This window comes from Globicephala melas, chromosome 3 (assembly GCF_963455315.2).
Source record: "Globicephala melas chromosome 3, mGloMel1.2, whole genome shotgun sequence".
NCBI lineage: Eukaryota > Metazoa > Chordata > Mammalia > Artiodactyla > Delphinidae > Globicephala > Globicephala melas.
Window position 1 is genome coordinate 35,491,550 of NC_083316.1, and position 18,680 is coordinate 35,510,229.

General features: G+C 45.6%; 1 pseudogene; it reads left to right on the forward strand.

Moving 5' to 3' along the window:
• Window positions 1–15,404: 15,404 nt before the first annotated feature.
• Window positions 15,405–16,668, forward strand: LOC132596990 (alpha/beta hydrolase domain-containing protein 17C-like; annotated as a pseudogene).
• Window positions 16,669–18,680: the final 2,012 nt, after the last annotated feature.

The window sequence follows — 18,680 nt, forward strand, 5'->3', positions numbered from 1 at the left end:
GGGAAGCTTAAAAACAGAGCAAGGTTACATGAATTATTTTTCGATAATTAGGATTGGCCTTGGCAAGAAGTAAGAATGCTTGCTAAGCAGGGTTTGGTTGGTGTTGGAAATCTTTACATAGTTGTGAAGGGGAGGAACTTTGAAACTACAAGGTTGGGCTAGCAGCTGCTAGCAGGTATTGTTTTGAAAAGGACTGGTGGTGTCCTTGAATTTGACACAGTTCAGAAAGTTCAGGTTCTCAGTGATGCAGAAAGGTGCCTGAAACCATATCCACAATGCCCACTTGGCTCCATTTTGGAGGCCTGAACCATAGTTACTTCATTTTTATTTTCTAAACGATCATAAATATGTCATCAAGTCCATAATTATAGTATTCTTCCAAAAGAATTAAATTACATGGTTCTATCCAGAGGAACAAAGGTATCCTCACTTATTCCAATCATCTTCTATGACATAAAGTATTAGGATTTAAATATTTACTCCATAGATGTCACGTATTAATATTGCATTTTTCATTTGAAACTCAAGATCACATAGCTAGCAAGTACAAGGGCTTTGAATAAAACCCAGATACATAAGCAAAGACATAGTGGTGGATGAGAATGTAAGAATATTTGAGAGGAGGGTTCATAAAACAGTAATTGCATAATGTAACTAGTGGATTTTGTCCCAACATTTATATCAATTAGAAGTTGACTGTAGTTAAAAATTTCGTTCATTTTATTTATAACTAAATTGGCCATTCTTCTCACTTTCACCTACAGTTTTTTGGGAATAGGGTAAAATGAAGTCTATTTAAACCTAATCCAAAAAAATAGCTATAAAATATCTGTTGAAAGCATAATGCAATAAAATAGCATGAACTTCTTTTAAAATAGAGTAAAATGATGTTCAAACTCACCAAAATTTAAAAACAAAATATTAAACAAACATATAAATTCAAAACATACTTTATTACACCAATGATCATGACATTGTAGGGCAATATACATTTTCTGTAATGCAGTGAAAGTACATTTGGTACAGTAATTTAAAGGGGAATATAAAGATATGAATTAAATTCACAACGAACATATTCTTGACACATAATGTTAACTTTTGGTCACTGTAGTACACACACAAACAAAATTCCCACAAGTTGAGGATGATCAAATCCAAAACATGGATGTTGGGAAATCTGTAACAATAAGATATTAGAAATTTTAAAAATTGAATCCAAAATGGAATATATACACTTGAAAAATGCAATGTTATTATGTAGATACAAGATATTAAGTAAAAAAGAGCTAGTTACATAATGGTATGTATATCATGATTCCATTTCTGTTTTTCATTTCTATATAACTAGAAAAATTACAGGTCCACAAAATCATCTCAGAAATTATTTTGGTTGGAATTCAGAATGTGTAAATCATGAAGTGATGATATGTGCTTGCCCTGCAAGACAGTAACCCTGCCTGTGGGGTCAGGACATTACCCAGTAATCACCCATTCCTATTAATATTCATGTTAACTGGATATAGAGTACACTTTAACCTCTTAGATTAAACTCAAAGGGGTATGTCTGCAGAAAATTTTGGATTTTAGAATTGCTCAAAATAACTGTAGAATTGTACTGCAAATACTACCAGTAATAATGGCAAACAAGTTAATACAGATAAATCACTCTCACCACGATTCAAGGGATAGTTCATTTATTCTCCCCAAATTAAGTATTTTGAAATACTAACTGGAAATGTTGAGGATTAAATGAAAATTTTATTAAATTCAAGAATGTCATTTATTTCCCGTGCTTTCTGATTCCGTTCCTCATGTATACAAAGCACAGGTAGAAACCCAAAGTATTCTAATAAAGGCCTATCAGTGTCTACAACACACATCAGCAGCCCTCCTGTTAAAGCTGTATGTTCCACAAGCTAGCCCTTACTGGAAAAATTCTTTGAGTCTGAAAAAGTAAACTATCACCCCGTGGTCCAACAGATTATAAAAATAATATGTTTGCAATTCCCAGTTAACAGGCCAGGGTTTCTGTAACAGCTGAGTCACAGCACCCACATCTACAGCGGCGGCACATGGAATCCTGGCAGGGAAACGAGGGGGAGGGTGCGGTTGGGTTGCGGTGCCGTAAACTAGTAAAGCGAGGTGAGAAGATTATACGGGATAGCTCCCAGGGAAGATAGTACAAATTTTCAGACACCGCCGAGTTCAATCCTCTTGAACTTTGCTGCCCCTGAGAAATCGCAGTAGGAGAACAATTATAAGTAGAACTGTAGTTAACCTTAACCGAGCGTTTATACTGTGCTGGACATGGTTCTAACTCAGTGCTGTGGCGAGACACATTGTCCCAGAACTTATAGTTTAGATTGTGATGCCTGGAATCAATGGTGGAATGCTTTGATTTAAAACTGTTTGTACTGAAACTGCTTTTATTGCTAACCGCGTGACAGCCTCTGGGAAAATTGAGCTTTGCTTGCCAAGCATATTGTGAACAGGAAAGTTCTGAGTTCCAGGTGGCCGACCCGAGATGTTAAGATTAGCACGAACATCCTGTTTACCCTGGGGTATAAAACAGCACCTGTGTGAAGGCTCGGGGTCTCACCCATCTTTTGGGAGAGGCCCCGATCGATCGGTTTGTGTTTCTGTGCTTAATAAACGCCTATTACTAATATACTTTTGATCTACACTGGCTCTTGGTGTTCTTCCTTGGTGCTGGTTCCTCTCCGGGGGAGTTCGCAGGTGTGTGCGGGACCGCAACATTTGGGGGCTCGTCCGGGATCGGACAGTGGATGTTAAAGATCTGAAACAGGGTCCCTCCCTGTCTTTGGAAGCTCCGAAGCGGAGATTAAAGATCTGAAACAGGGTCCCTCCCTTCGACGACCACGCCTGCATCTCCAACGGGTGAGTTATCAGACTTGGGCTGCCGGCAACATTTCTAAGACTCATAGGGACTTGCCGGACGCGGCTATAAGTCCGGAGTCAGGGGAGATCACGGGACGCCGTGATCCCCCGCTGGGGTTTCAACGTCGGGTTCGTTATTCTAACTTCCCGACCTTGAACTGGGACCTTCTTTTGTCAGGTCACTGGTCTTCCTATTTGCTTTCCGCTACTACTGTGTTCGCTTTTATCTTTGTTTGGATTTTGTGGTTCTCTGTTCTAACTTTTCATCCAACAGTAAGCATGGGTCAAGGTAAGAGTAAGACCCCAGCACCCTTGGGACTCGTCCTAAGTCACTTCGGAGACTTTCGGCAGGTCGCCAAGGGCTATGGAAGTCAAGTAAGTCCGGGAAAATTACGTACTTTCTGTGAACTCGAATGGCCTACATTTGGTGTGGGATGGCCATCCGAAGGTACGTTTTTCCCTTCCTACTCTTGTAGCCACTGAGGCAATTGTGTTTAAGGTTCATGATGATCAGATTCCATATATCGAAAGTTGGCGAGTTTTGGTAGAGGAGCCACCAACATGGCTAAAACCCTGGCTCCCCCCCCCCAAAACTGCACCAAAAACAAAAATAAGATTTGTTCTGCAAAACTTACTAGAGATAAAAAGGATGATTCAAACGATCCAAAAGGACTTTCAGCCCCACTCATGGAGGCCGAAGAAGAGGAAACCTTTCCTCCTGAAGTTTCCGCACCTCCCCCTCCTTATGTTTCCCCAAATGCAGATTCTAGTTCCACAGAGTCCACTCCGCGGAACCAAACAAAGAGACATCATACTCGCTCTAGGAGACAAATCAAGGAATCAGCCCAAACCATCCTCCCCTTGCGTCAGCGGCCTTCCCGACCGGGGGAAGCTCGACCCTTTCTTACATACAGGCCATTTTCTACTACTGATCTTTATAATTGTAAATTGCAAAATCCTCCCTTTTCAGAGAAACCACAGGCCTTGATTTCTCTCCTGGAGACAGTTTTTGTTACAACCCACTTGGGATGATTGTCAACAGCTGTTACAAGTTTTATTTACTACCGAGGAGAGGGAAAAGATTCGGAGGGAAGCCCGAAAACAGGTTTTGGGACCAGATGGGCGACCAACTGAGAATCTAAACCTCATTGAGACTGTCCTCCCGACAATCAGGCCAGACTGGCACCCCAATACAGAGCGGGGGGGGGACAGGCCCTTGCCCGTTTTCGCCAGGCTCTGTTGACAGGACTTTGGGCGGCGGCACGGAGGCCAACTAACATGTCTAAGGTCACTGAAGTTACTCAGGGACAAATGGAGTCCCCATCAGCCTTTTTAGAGAGGCTCATGGAAACCTACCGATTATGGACTCCTATCAATCCCGAGGCCCCTGAGAATAGACGGGCTGTTAACTTGGCCTTCGTGGCCCAATCCGCCCCAGATATTAGGAAGAAATTACAAAAACTAGATGGATTTGAAGGGAAAAATTTGTCAGAATTGGTGGAAATAGCTTTAAAATTTTATAACAATCGAGATAACACCGAAATAAGACAATTGAGGCAGGTATCTAAGGTAATGGCGGCAGTCCTAAATGATAGGCCTAACGATAGGAAATGGTCAGGCTTCCAACCCAAAAGAGAGAAAAGGACCCCCGGCCCTCGTGTGCCTTTAAAGAAAGATCAATGTGCTTATTGCAAGAAAGAAGGCCACTGGAAAAATAAATGCCCAGACTTGGTGACCAAGAAAGAACAGTCACCAGCTGCCCCTAAGATTTTGGAAATAGATTCAGACTGAAGGGGTCAGGGCTCTAACCACCCCCCAACCCCGAGCCCTTGATAAACCTTAAAGTGGGGGGAAAATCCAAGACCTTCCTCATAGACACAGGAGCCACCTTTTCGGTTTTACAAACTGACTCTGGACCAAAATTGCCCGGTACCACCCTTGTACAGGGGGCTACTGGAACCCAGCAATGCTCCTGGACTACTAACCGCAAGGTGGACTTAGGCAGACAAACAGTCACCCACTCCTTCCTGGTCATGCCTGACTGCCCATATGAAGGCCTCTTGGGACGAGACTTATTGCAGCTGTTAAAAGCCAGTATCAAGTTTGACAAAGGCGGCTTCAAATTTGCTTTCGGACCAGACAGGATACCCACAATTTTAATTACGGTCCCTTTGCAAGAAGAAGGACTGCTATTGGGGCCGGACTGCCCCCTTATTGCTGAATTAAAACAGGAATTCCCCACAGTATGGGCTGAAAACCATCCCTTTGGGGGAACGGCACATAGAGTGCCTGTGGTCATCGAACTGAAGGTGGGAGCCTGCCCCATTCAGTTACAGCAGTATCCTATGAATGACCGAGCCAGGAGGGGAATTACCCCTCACATCGAACGGCTCTTGAAGGAAGGAATCCTAGACCCCTGCCATTCCCCCATGGAATACCCCCCTTCTCCCTGTGAAGAAACCTGATAGTAATGACTATAGACCTGTTCAAGATTTGCGGGCAGTAAATGACAGGGTGGCTGACATACACCCTACGGTTCCAAATCCATATACGCTTTTAAGCCTACTTCTTCCACAACGCAAAGTGTACTCTGTGCTTGATTTGAAAGATGCCTTCTTTTCCATTCCTGTGAGCTAACCGCTATTTGCATTTGAATGGACAAATGAAAAGGGACAACCAACCCAATTGACTTGGACTCGACTACCCCAAGGATTTAAAAACTGCCCTACCCTTTTTAGTACGGCTTTACGATGTGACTTACAGCCTTTCCACAACCAATTCCCTGAGGTGACTCTTTTGCAATACGTGGATGATTTACTCTTAGCAGGGGAGACATTTAAGAAATGTTGAAAGGGGACAAAAGGACTAATAAAATTGCTACAGGAACTTGGTTATAAAATCTCTACGAGAAAAGCTCAGATTTGCCGAAATCGGGTGACTTATTTGGGGTATATTTTGAAGGACGGACAGAGATGGCTGGGGAAATCACGGACACAGGCCATATTGGCACTCCCTGAGCCTAAGACCAGGAGAGAACTCGGGGAATTCCTGGGCACAGCCGGATGCTGCCGTCTATGGATACTACGCTTTGCCGAATTGGCCAAGCCCTTATATGAAGCATTAAAAGGAACCACTATGGAGATTGGACAGAAAAGCGGGCCGCTGCCTTTAGGAACATCAAGGAGGCTTTGACCTCACCCCCAGCCCTAGCACTCCTAAATCCAAATAAACCATTTGAACTTTTCATCGACGAGCGGTCGGGAGTAGCTAGAGGGGTGCTAACCCAAAGACTAGGCCCCTGGCGCAGACCCATAGCATATCTCTCTAAACAGCTGGATCCTGTGGCCTCCGGCTGGCCACCCTGTGTAAGGCAGATAGCCGCCACTGCCTTGCTGGTGCGAGATACTAATAAACTGACTATGGGACAGAACTTAAACGTCTTTACTCCTCACGCAGTTGAAACTTTGCTGCGTATCCCACCTGAGCGCTGGCTCTCTAATGCTCGAATAGTACAATATCAGGCATTACTCCTGGACCAACCCAGGATAACTCTGGAAATTACATCAACATTGAATCCAGCAACTCTCTTGCCGACCACGGTTCAATCATCAGAAGAAAAAGATTTCCAGCCCCACGAATGCTTATCAGCCCTCCAGACCTACACTACCCTGCGATCTGATTTGACTGACATTCCACTCCAAAATCCTCAATTGACTCTTTTCACTGCCGGTAGCAGCTTAATAGATGCAGGGACGCGCAAAGCTGGAGCAGCCGTCACCACAATTTCAGAAATTCTTTGGCAACAGTCCCTTCCCATCGGAACTTCAGCCCAACGGGCGGAACTGATTGCACTTACAAAAGTCTTACAACTGGCAAAAGACAAAACCGCTAACATATACACAGACAGCCGATATGCTTTTGCCACAACCCACGTACATGGACAGATATACCAGGAGAGGGGCCTCCTGACTGCAGAAGGTAAGACCATTAAAAATAAACAAGAAATACTGAATCTTTTGGCAGCAATATGGGAACCAAAAAGACTTGCTATAGTACATTGTCCCGGACATCAAAGAGATGAAACCCCAATAGCCAAAGGAAATAGACTCGCTGACCAGGCAGCCCGACAGGCAGCCATGGGAACTCCTACTAAGGTCTTAACTCAAAAGCCCAAGCTTACCAATTTACTTCCAGATCCATCGCTGCCTCGGTTTCCTAAATATTCCCCCAAAGATTTGGACTGGATTACAAAAAAGGGGGGGGGGATTAACGGAGGCAGAAGGGAAGAATTGGATCCAAGATGAATAGCAGCGAGTATTCATACCGGAAACTTTGGGAAAAACATTGATTCATCGTCTACATGAAGGGACCCACCGGGGTTCCACCAAATTATATGAATTAATAAAACAACATTTTCGAATAGCAGGACTAAAGGAGAAGATACAACAGATTACAAGATGATGCGTGACTTGTGCTCAAGTGAACCAAGGAGCCAACATCTCACACCAGGATTTGAAGAGGTACCGGGGAAATGAGGTTGCCCGATTTTGGGAGATGGACTTTACAGAAATTAAGCCGGGAAAATATGGATATAAATATTTACTTACTGCCATAGACACTTTTTCTGGATGGGTGGAAGCCTGGCCGGTAAAACAAGAGACAGCCTCAATAGTAGTAAGGAAATTGTTGCAGGAAATTTTACCAAGGTTTGGACTGCCGCTTCAGGTAGGGACAGATAATGGACCAGCGTTTACAGCGCAGGTCACACAGCGAGTTAGTAAGGCCCTGGGGATAAGATGGAAATTACACTGCGCTTATAGGCCCCAGAGCTCAGGACAGATAGAAAGAATGAATAGGACTTTGAAGGAGACATTGACAAAATTAATTACAGAGACTGGCCAAAATTGGGTAGATGTCCTCCCACTGGCCCTCTTGAGGGTCCGATGCACCCCTTATATGAAGGGATTCTCCCCTTTTGAAATTATGTTTGGTGTTCCTCCTCCTCTTCTGCCTAGGATTAGGGAAGAGCTCCATCTGCTGGCAGAGAGGGAAAATTTAATCACTTCTCTTCTAGCTTTGCAACGGTTTCAAGACTTTATTAAACCTTTGTTAAAAGACGCTTTTACATCACCCCCTGCTGTACCCCATGCCTTACAGCCTGGAGGCTTGGTCTGGGTGAAAAAAACATAACCCCCAGACATTGGAGACCAAGTGAACAGGACCTCACCTCATTGTGCTGACCACCCCGACCGCAGTCAAGGTTGACGGCGTGCGGACTTGGATCCATTACAGCAGGATAAAGAAGGACCACACAGCGGGAGAGCCAGAAGGAGAACCTTCAACATGGAAAGCCCAGGCTCATCCGCAGGATCCATTGAAGCTGCGCATTATTCGCAAGTCTTGTTAATATGGAAACTATTGAAAATTTTGGGGGGAGGACCAAATAGAGGAGGAATCATATTGTTAGCAGAAGGGTACCCTTATGTCTGGGAATTGAGAGATGGAATTACGGGCCTCACTATAACTAAAAATGAAACCTCTTCAACTCGGCCCTGTTTGAGGTTCAATCTTTGTGATATTGCCGGGAACAGTCTTAGAGGTTATGGCCACAAAGGCTACGGAAGATTTGGGAGTCAACCCCATGGCTGTGACAGTGCTGAGGTAACCAAAGCCCTTAGAAATACCCAATGGTACGCTTGCCCCAGGGAGGGAAGCCCAGAATGTGCCCTGGAGGAAGAATACTATTGTGGAGCATGGGGCTGTGAAACTTTGGCCCCCTGGGTAACTAATAAGGACCCGTTGATCACCTTATGGCGGGTTCAAAGTACCACCTGCAAAAACCCAAGGGAATGTAACCCTTTGGAGTTGTGTATTAAGGAAGCAAGCTCTGAGGTATGGACAACGGGGCAAACTTGGGGAATAAGATTATATATATATGGTCCAGACCCTGGGGCTTTATTCACACTCCAACGAGTACAAAAGCCTCGAACACTAAATCCCATAGGACCAAACAGAAATCAATACCGACCTCAGGCACCCGTTTTCAATCCAGTCACAGCCCTGAGTTCCCCCAACGAGGAGGCTAAACTGCCTCCTCCTACCCAAAGTACCCTTCTGCAGGAATCACCTCAGGACACCCTCCTTAAACAAGTAGAAGAAGTACATGTCCTCATAAACAAAACTTATCCTTTACTGGCTGAGGACTGCTGGCTTTGTTACAAACCACAGCCCCCCTATTATGTGGGGCTAGCAATTCGGGCTTCAATAGGACAAAATGAAACGCACATCCGCAACACAACAGATGCAAGAGGGTGCTCTTGGGAAGACCCCCATGTAACTTTGGGAGATGTAAAGGGAAATGGAACATGTGTAATTCGTGAAGGGTTTAACGTGACCCTAACACCCTACCATGATATTTGTAATCATACTATAAGCATTCCCAGTGCGCCGGGTTTTGAATATATATTGCGCTCCCCCCGGGGAACTTGGTTTGCTTGTATGAAAGACATCACCCCTTGTGTAAGCTCTACTAAATTTAGCAGCATCTGTATTTTAGTTCATATTTTACCCCAGATTTATCTATTCCGAGGGACTGAAGGAAGAGCCCACCTGCTAGGGACCCGAAGATCTCATCGTGCGGTACCTATTCTGATTCCCCTGTTGGTAGGACTAGGTTTTGCCGGATCCGCGGCTATAGGAACCGCGGGACTCATCACTAGCCACCAACATTTGAGGAATTTAGAGGTTTTGATAGATGCTGACTTACGACATCTTACTGCATCTATTACAACCCTACAGGATCAGGTGGACTCCTTAGCCGAGATGGTATTACAAAATAGAAGGGGACTAGATTTACTTAAAAGAGCGTGGGTTATGTGCAGCTCTAGGAGAAACATGCTGCTTCTATGCTAATAAGTCGGGAGTAGTGCGAGACTCCCTTGCTCTTGTGCGGAAGAATATCGAAGAAAGAGAAAAGAATCGACAGGCCTCTGAGCCTTGGTACCAAAGAATGTATACCTGGTCTCCCTGGATGACTACTCTTCTCTCAGCTTTAGCAGGACCAGTAATCCTTTTATTCCTGGGACTCTTAGTTGGGCCCTGTATACTTAATGCTTTCGTTAAGTTTGTTAAGCAAAAAATTAGTGAAATAAAAATCTTAGCTTTAAGAAGGACATATGCTCATTTAGATACCGATGAAACAGAATCCAGGATTTGATTGATTTACAAGAAAAGGGGGGAATGTGGCGAGACACATTGTCCCAGAACTTATAGTTTAGATTGTGATGCCTGGAATCAATGGTGGAATGCTTTGGTTTGAAACTGTTTGTACTGAAATTGCTTTTATTGCTAACCGCGTGACAGCCTCTGGGAAAACTGAGCTTTGCTTGCCAAGCATATTGTGAACAGGAAAGTTCTGAGTTCCAGGTGGCCGACCCGAGATGTTAAGATTAGCACGAACATCCTGTTTACCCTGGGGTATAAAACAGCACCTGTGTGAAGGCTCGGGGTCTCACCCATCTTTTGGGAGAGGCCCCGATCGATCGGTTTGTGTTTCTGTGCTTAATAAACGCCTATTACTAATATACTTTTGATCTACACTGGCTCTTCGTGTTCTTCCTTGGTGCTGGTTCCTCTCCGGGGGAGTTCGCAGGTGTGTGCGGGACCGCAACAGTGCCCCATGTCAGCCCCGCACGCGGCGTATACTCTAGTTGAATTCCCCTTTTCTTCAGCGAGGTAAGGCGTCTGGCGCCTTGGAAAGTCCCCAAGAAACTCTGAGAAACTAGCGGTCAGCGGCCGAGAAACTTCGGGGTTGGAGGAAGGAACGGTGCTGCAGCCTGCTGGACACCCACTGGGTGCAAATTCGCGTTGTGTCAGGAAAACGGCGGCCCGTTTCGCTCCTAACGAAAACGCCAACGGAGCGCCAGACGGGCGCGAATCACGGTGCCGCGACGCTGAACCGGCTGGCCACGAACGGAGCGGTGCTAGGACCGAGAAGGCGACGGCATATAGGACCCAGGCCCACGCGAGGGAGAAGAGTTCCCTTTGGTGCCTTGAGTGTGGCGGCCAAAGTGAAAGCGCCCGCTCGGCGCTGCTGGCGAAAGTGCGGCTGAGAAAACGCGGACTGGGCGGCGGGAGCCGGGCCCCGCGCAGCACCCGCGGCGAGCGGAACTGGGCGCTAGCGCGGCCGAGACTCAGCGGCGCTCCTCCGCTCCCGGGCGCAGGCGGCCCAGGGAGCTGCCGCTGAGCGCAGACACACTCAGGAACTCGGTAGAAAACTACATGTAAATTAAAATGCTACAAATGCATAAGAAATCCTAAAATGAAGATACATGTGAAAACAAAACAACAGAGCAAAACACACCGGAAAAGAATTTTTACAAGCCAATCGTTCAGAGAAACTAGCCCTACGAGAAACAAACAGCAAAACACCGTTGAAAGGGGCAGTCCTAGGATTAGATGATCGCTGTCACTCTCGCTAAATCGGTGTTTGCCACGCTCCAAAGCGCATTCCCGGGCACACTCCGACTAGCATGAGTGAAATGTGCAGCATAGCTAATGCGGAACTCGCTATTTGAAAATGGCTCAAAGCAACTGCGTTGCTGCCAGCCACCCGCTGCGAGGGATGGGGAAGGCCGCGGGGCTGCGACCCTGAGAAAGCTCCGGCTGCACTCTAGTGGAAACTACTTCTGAGAAAACGCCGGCCTAGTGCACTTGCCGGGACCGCGACCGACCAAACACTGACACAGAGCGCCTAAGGGTGCCGGGGCCCAGCAAGGGAGGCACAGCGCAGATAGCGGCGTTGTGGCCAAAGTCAAATGTCCGTTTTGGCGCTTTCGAGGGTGCTGCCACCTAGAAACTGCGGATACTGAGAACTGAGCCGTGCTCACACCGAGAAAGATGGGAGCTGCTGGTGATGAGGTGAATGAAGTGGGGTGAAATGAAATAAAATAGAAACCAGGTTTGAAACCCCCCCCCCAGCAAACAAAACCGAATAAGCCACGTAAACAAAACTAAATCGAGTTTATTTCAAAACATAAGGGTAATTTAACTCAAGCTATTTCTTGTAAATACCTTTGAAAATCATTTAAAAACAAAAACAAAAAACCCTTGTCTTCCTGTAACGGAATAAGATAATCACTTTAACCAATCCCCTGACCTCTGGAAACCTCCATTGTATTTAATAGCCAATCATTGTAAAGGTCAAACAACTTCCTCTTGTTTATTTTATAAGCTTCCCGGAGATGTCAAGCCTTAGAGCTTCATACGAGTTTTCAGTTTGAAATCTTCATTTTTGCGAACAGTTTGTTTCTTCCTCAATATCCAGTAAAACTCTGAGTTTTCTTTTAATTACTGTCGTTAAAAGTAGGATGGAAAGACGACCCATTAAGAATCCGGAGGCTGGTGAGTAACTGATGCTGGAACCCACTGTGCTCACTGATTTGTGACTGATCTGGGAACCCAGCTCTACTCCCTTTGTGTTGTGCCCTCCAATTCTGTTGAGGGACCTTTGTGGAAGCTTCTTGGTAAGTCACCCTGCTCTGTTCAAAAGGGGGAAAACTCGTGATTCCACGTTTTTTGAACCGCTGTTGAAAAACGGGCAGAGTTAAGTTGCCTTAGGGAATCTAAAGGCAAAGATGGGTTCCACTTGGTCCAAAACGGGAAATACAATCTTGTGCCTTTTGGGAAAATGGGTGAACTATCGGATGATTAAATTTAAACATAAAACTCTCTCTCTCTCTCTCCCTTCCTGCACCCCTTTTGGCCTCCTTCTTCCCTCCCTAATGTGCATCTGTATCACACATCAACCAGACCTCCTCAAAGACAGTAATGCCTGCTCCATAGCAAAGTTTTTTTTCTTTTCCTGACGCTAGCAATGCAACTTCTTAAAGATTATCATTCTTTCACAACTCTATAGGGGGTCATAGTGACATACTGCTTGCTTTGTATGTGTTTACCTGGACAATGTATTTTTGGTGAACTTTATGTAAAATGTCAGCATGTCATTTGGTTGTAGGATCCTTTGTCTCAAAAATGTATATGACTGTGCCTTCTACTAACAGGAGGAACAGTTCTCAGAGCTTCTCAGTGTCTGTCTCCTGCGTTATAATCCCCAGTTTGACTTGAATTAAAATTCTCTTTTGCTTCTTATCTTCATCGTTAATTGAATTTCTGTAAACATTTGCTTGGCATAGTTGGCAGGATATCAGAGACACCCACCAGTAGAAACCTGGAGTCTACCCCGAACCGGTGCTTGGTACCAGCCCCGGCCCTTTGAGCCCCACAGGCTTCTAGGTATTCCTCAGGTGCTTCGGTGAGTTCTCCTGATGTCTGGACATCACTGCTTTAAGTGACATCCTAAATTTTACTCAAGCTATTTTTCTTGGGACTTGGAGTCCCAGGGATGTACTGACATTTCCTAGGCAAGGACCTAGGGGGAATTTTAGAGTGAACTGGCTTGGCTGGCTTTTTAAGTTTTTGGCTTAAGTTGGAAATATTGTGTATATGTGGTGTATATGTGTATATGGTGTATATGTTGTATATATGTTTGCTAGTGAACTGAGAGACTTAGCCTGCAGCTCAAAAGAAAAGGGACCCTTGCTCCTGCGGCCACAAGGCATCCTCAGGCAACTGGGAACCCAGCAGATGTCTGAGGGTCAATCCTCATGACTAGCAGTGGTCCCACAGGGGATCCCACTACAACCATTAAGTAACTTCTGCTCATGGGGATGCACAATAATTACGGCTGATCACCCAGTGCTCCAAGCACTCACGGCAGTTTTAGACTGTCAGAGGGAGAAACCGAGACACACAGAAGAGTGGAACCGACCCCAGGGTAACTCCTTGGGGAGCTAGGCTCAGAAGCAGCACACATGGCATTCATCACACTGCCCTGAGAAATTTGTTCAGATCATATCTAAATTAGACTACCAAATTAGTAATGGGAAAACATGCTTCAAAGGCTCTACAGCTCCCTGATGGACAGCCAGGCACTGGAACGCCAGCTGGCTTCGTGTACAATTGGAATGAAGCCAACACTTGTAAGCATTATCTTAACTCTTAAATGGCCAGGATAGAGCTCTTCTGACATTCCAAAACTGTTTTTTTCATAAGCAGAGAAAGCCAGCTTGATAAAACATGTTTCCAAAATTCTGACTCAGAGAATAAAAGTATTTCTAGGGGAAAGCTTGGATTTATAATACTTAACCATGCCCTTGAAATTTAAACACAGTGCTCATCGCCTGAGACTACAGCTCCGGCTAAATTAGAACTTAAAACTGAGAGAATAAAAGGGAAAAGAAACCTTTCTAAACTCAAGCAGGAAAACTATGAGATCTCTGTGTCTTTCTGGATATTCATATGTTTGTGTGTATGTTATATATATAATATGTGTCTACCTTCGGATGGTGTTATCGAAATTAATTTGTTAAAGAGCTGACTTAAAACTAAGCACTTACAAATCAAATACTTCTAAATATAACATAAACTAGCCCAAAATTTTTAAAGAATCACATGATCTAGGATTTTTAATGAATAAAAATAAGATTAAGTTGATGGTTTAATTGATACAGACATGTACTTAGAGTCATCAACATTAAGTATAGTACTTTTAATGTACTATACAATATACTATACTAAACCTAGGTTTACTGAAAATCAGTAAGCTCATGTTATCTCTGTTATAAAATTGGTCAACAATAAAATTAACTTGGTATGATATTTTCATAAGTAATGAAATAGAGATAAATAAGATAAAAGTTTTTGGGTGAGCTCTTTAGAAATAATTACGTTTTATATCTGCCTAAAAACAGTTTCTCCAGGTATTTGGTAACTTGAAGCTTTAGAGTTCTGCTAAATTAAGTTAAATGATGGAAATTCATTGAATGTCTAGATCTTTTTTTTTTTGGCCTCGCTTCCCTGCTTTTGGGATCTTGGTTTCCACACCAGGGATCCAACCTGGGTCCATGGCAGTGAAAGCCGGAGTCTTAACCACTGGACCGCCAGGGCATTCCCTCTAGATCATTTTTTAATAAGATAAAATACTGAACATTAATTGCTAAAGGAATTTATGTTTACCTACTTTTGACCTCTTATTACCGAGACACAGAATATGTTCCAGACTATTAATAAATATCTTTTCTGCTTTATTGTAAGATTGTGTTATGAAGTGGTGTGTTTGTAGAAATTAATTTAAATCTAAGAACAGGAACCCTGGATAACCCGAAAGTGGAGGCGGCGGGCGTGAGGGGGGTTGGGGGCGGCGCGCTGGAGCCGGCGTGTCAGCAGCAGTCGTGGCCCGCGGCTTTCTGTGCTGCGCGCGGGCCCCGGCCGCCTGCGCCTCGTCCGGCCACCCGGGCCGCAGCTGACCCGCCGCGGCTCGAAGCGCTACGCCGGCCAGGCCAGCCCCGCCTCGCCCTTCCTGCGCCTCTTCTTCCGCTCCTCCTCCTCCTCCTGCCGCAGGGCCGACGGACTGCAGCCGCCTTGCTTGGCCGCTCGAGGCCGCCCCGATGCCCGAACCAGGCGTCAGGATGAACGGCTTCTCGCCAGGAGAGCTGTGCTGGCTCTTCTGCTGCCCGCCCTGCCCGAGCCGCATCGCCGCCAAGCTGGCCTTCCTGCAGCCCGAGCCCACCTACACGGTGCTGGCGCCCGAGCAGCGCGGCCCCCAGCCGGCGCAGCAGCCTAGCCCGCGCAGCAGCGGCCCGAGGAGGGCACGGGGCCCGGCGCTTGCAGCCTGCACCTGAGCTAGCGCGCCGACTGGCAGTACTCGCGGCGCAAGCTGTACGCCGTCGAGGTCTTCTCACGCACGGCCCGGGACAACCGGTTCGGCTGCATGTTCGTGCGCTGCGCGCCCTCCAGCGGCTACACGCAGCTCTTCTCCCACGGCAGTGCCGTGGACCTGGGCCAGACGTGTAGCTCCTTGTGATACATCGGCCTCCGCTCGCGCATCAACTGCAACATCTTCTCCTACGACTACTCCGGCTACGGCGCGTCAGGTCGGGCAAGCCCTCTGAAAAGAACCTCTACGCTGATATCGACGCCACGTGGCAGGCGCTGCGCACCTGGTATGGCGTAAGTGCTGAGAACATCATCCTGTATGGTCAGAGCATTGGGACCGTCCCCACTGTACACCTGGCCTCCGGGTATGAGTGTGCAGCCGTAATTCTCCGTTCGCCTCTGATGCCTGGATTGCGTGTGGCTTTTCCCAATACCAGGAAAACATAGTGCTTTGATGTTTTCCCCAGCATTTACAAGATATCTAAAGTCACCTCTCCCGTGTTGGTCATTCACGGTACAAAGGACGAGGTCATCGATTTCTCCCATGGCCTGGCCATGTATGAACGCTGTTCCCGGGCCGTGGAGCCCCTCTGGGTCAAAGACATAATGACATAGAGCTTTATGCACAATACCTAGAAAGACTAAAACAGTTCATATCTCACGAACTTCCTAATTCCTCAGGATGACTTGATTTTATCTCATCTACAAGAGTCCTCTGTTTTGCACATCCTTTAACTGGATAGCTGTCATGGCGTGGTAATCACGAGGAAGTGCCCAGCTTTTCAGGCATCCTAATCAGTCAGAGAGCTGAGGACATCTTGGTCTTTTGTATCTAGAGGTTCTGCCAACTCACACATGTTAAACTGATTGTGATTTCCAGCTTCATTGCTTTGCAGAATGGGAATGAGAGCTGAGTGGGGGCACCGTTTTCTCATGCTGTAAAAAGGATGCTCACATCCCTTTCTCTACCTAACCCATCACAGTAGGATTCATTTATGCAGGACTCAACCTCTCTCCATCCTCATTCTCAGTATTTGACCTGCAGCTCTCTTTCAGCCCCTGGATTCAGGGGCCCAATCCACTTGTGAAACTGTGATAGTGTAACTGGAAACCATTGTGATGAAAATTCCTTCGTTAATTTTTGTTAACATGCTGATCTCTCCCCCAATCAATTAAAGGGTAATTTACTGAAACTGTTGTGAACAGCTTCATCAACTGGAACCATATAAACATTATAATTATTATAAATTATATTCTTAAGAATATTCTGGAATATTCTTTTTTTTGGAATATTCTTAAACAAAAGGAAACTGGTTGGGTTTTTTAAAAATATATTTATTTATTTATTCTTGGCTGCGTTGGGTCTTTGTTGCTGCACACAGGCTTTCTCTAGTTGTGGCGAGCGGGGGTACTCTTTTTTTTTGCGGTACACGGGCCTCTCACTGTTGTGGCCTCTCCCGTTGCGGAGCACAGGCTCCGGACGCCCAGGCTCAGAGGCCATGGCTCACGGGCCCAGCCGCTCCGCGGCATGTGGGATCCTCCCGGACCAGGGCACAAACCTGTGTCCCCTGCATCGGCAGGTGGACTCCCAACCACTGCGCCACCAGGGAAGCCCCTCGGGGGTACTCTTTGTTGCGGTGCGTGGGCTTCTCATTGTGGTGGCTTCTCTTGTTGCGGAGCACAGGCTCTAGGCGTGCAGGCTTCAGTAGTTGCGGCACACAGGCTCAGTAGTTGTGGCTCGTGGGCTGTAAAGCGCAAGCTCAGTTGTTGGAGCACACGGGCTTAGTTAGAACGCAAGCTCAATAGTGGCACACGGGCTTAGTTGCTCCGCAGCATGTGGGATCTTCCCAGACCAGGGCTCGAACCCGTGTCCCCTGCATTGGCAGGAAGATTCTTAACCACTGTGCTTCCAGGGAAGCCCTGGGTTTTTTTTTAAGACTAAACTTATTACTAGTCCACAGAGTTTTATATTTCGTTCGTCTGGTTGGTCTAACAAAGAACCTAGCCGACTGTCCTTCTGTAAAGTCCTCCTTGTAGGCTTTTTTAAAGTACTGTACATATTTGCAATTACATTGTGCATAGATTCTTAATGGGTACTTTTCTTTTGTCAGTCTACAACAACAAACTGCAAATTCCTTGTTTGTAATGTAAATGATTGCCTACATTTTGTTAATATGTTTTCATTTTTTTATTTTTATTTTTTTATCTTTTGGCTGCATTGTGTCTTCGTTGCTGCGCGTGGGCTTTCTCTAGTTGCAGACAGCGGGGGCTATTTGTTGCGGTGCATGGGCTTCTCATAGTGATGGCTTCTCTTGTTGCAGAGCATGGGCTCTAAGTGCACAGGCTTCAGTAGTTGTGGCATGTGGGCTCAGTAGTTGTGGCTCACAGGCTCTAGAGCACAGGCGCAGCAGTTGTGGCACACGGGCTTAGCTGCTTCACAGCATGTGGGGTCTTCCTGGACCAGGGCTCGAACCTGCGTCTGCTGCACTGGCAGGCAGATTCTTAACCACTGCGCCACCAGGGAAGACCCTGTTAATATGTTTTTATTCCTATGTTTTCTATTAAAAATTTAATAACACTTCCAAGACAAAAAATTACAAGTTTATGCTTTGAAAAATTTATGTAATTAAAATTTCACTAAACTAATCTTTCTAGTTTAGGAGTTATTTGGGTTTTCACACTGGAGTTGCTCCAGTAAGCATCAGAAGTGTAAGATGCTTAAAATTGCTACACTACTTGATTGGTTGGGGGTTTGGGTTTGAGGGTTCTTTGGTTTTATTAACAAAATTTGTTTCCAAATTTAAAAGCATTAAATGTACTGTAAGCCTCCGATCGTTGTACAGGTGAATTGCAGTTGGTTGCCAGTTTGTGTACTGTTGCTTGGATGCAGCACAGCCGTTGGTGATGGAATGAAGGATGCATGGATCAGAAAAAAAAATTTAATAAAAGAAATTTTTTTTTTTTTTTAATAAAAGAAATTTTTAAAAAGGAACCCTGTAAAAAGAGTT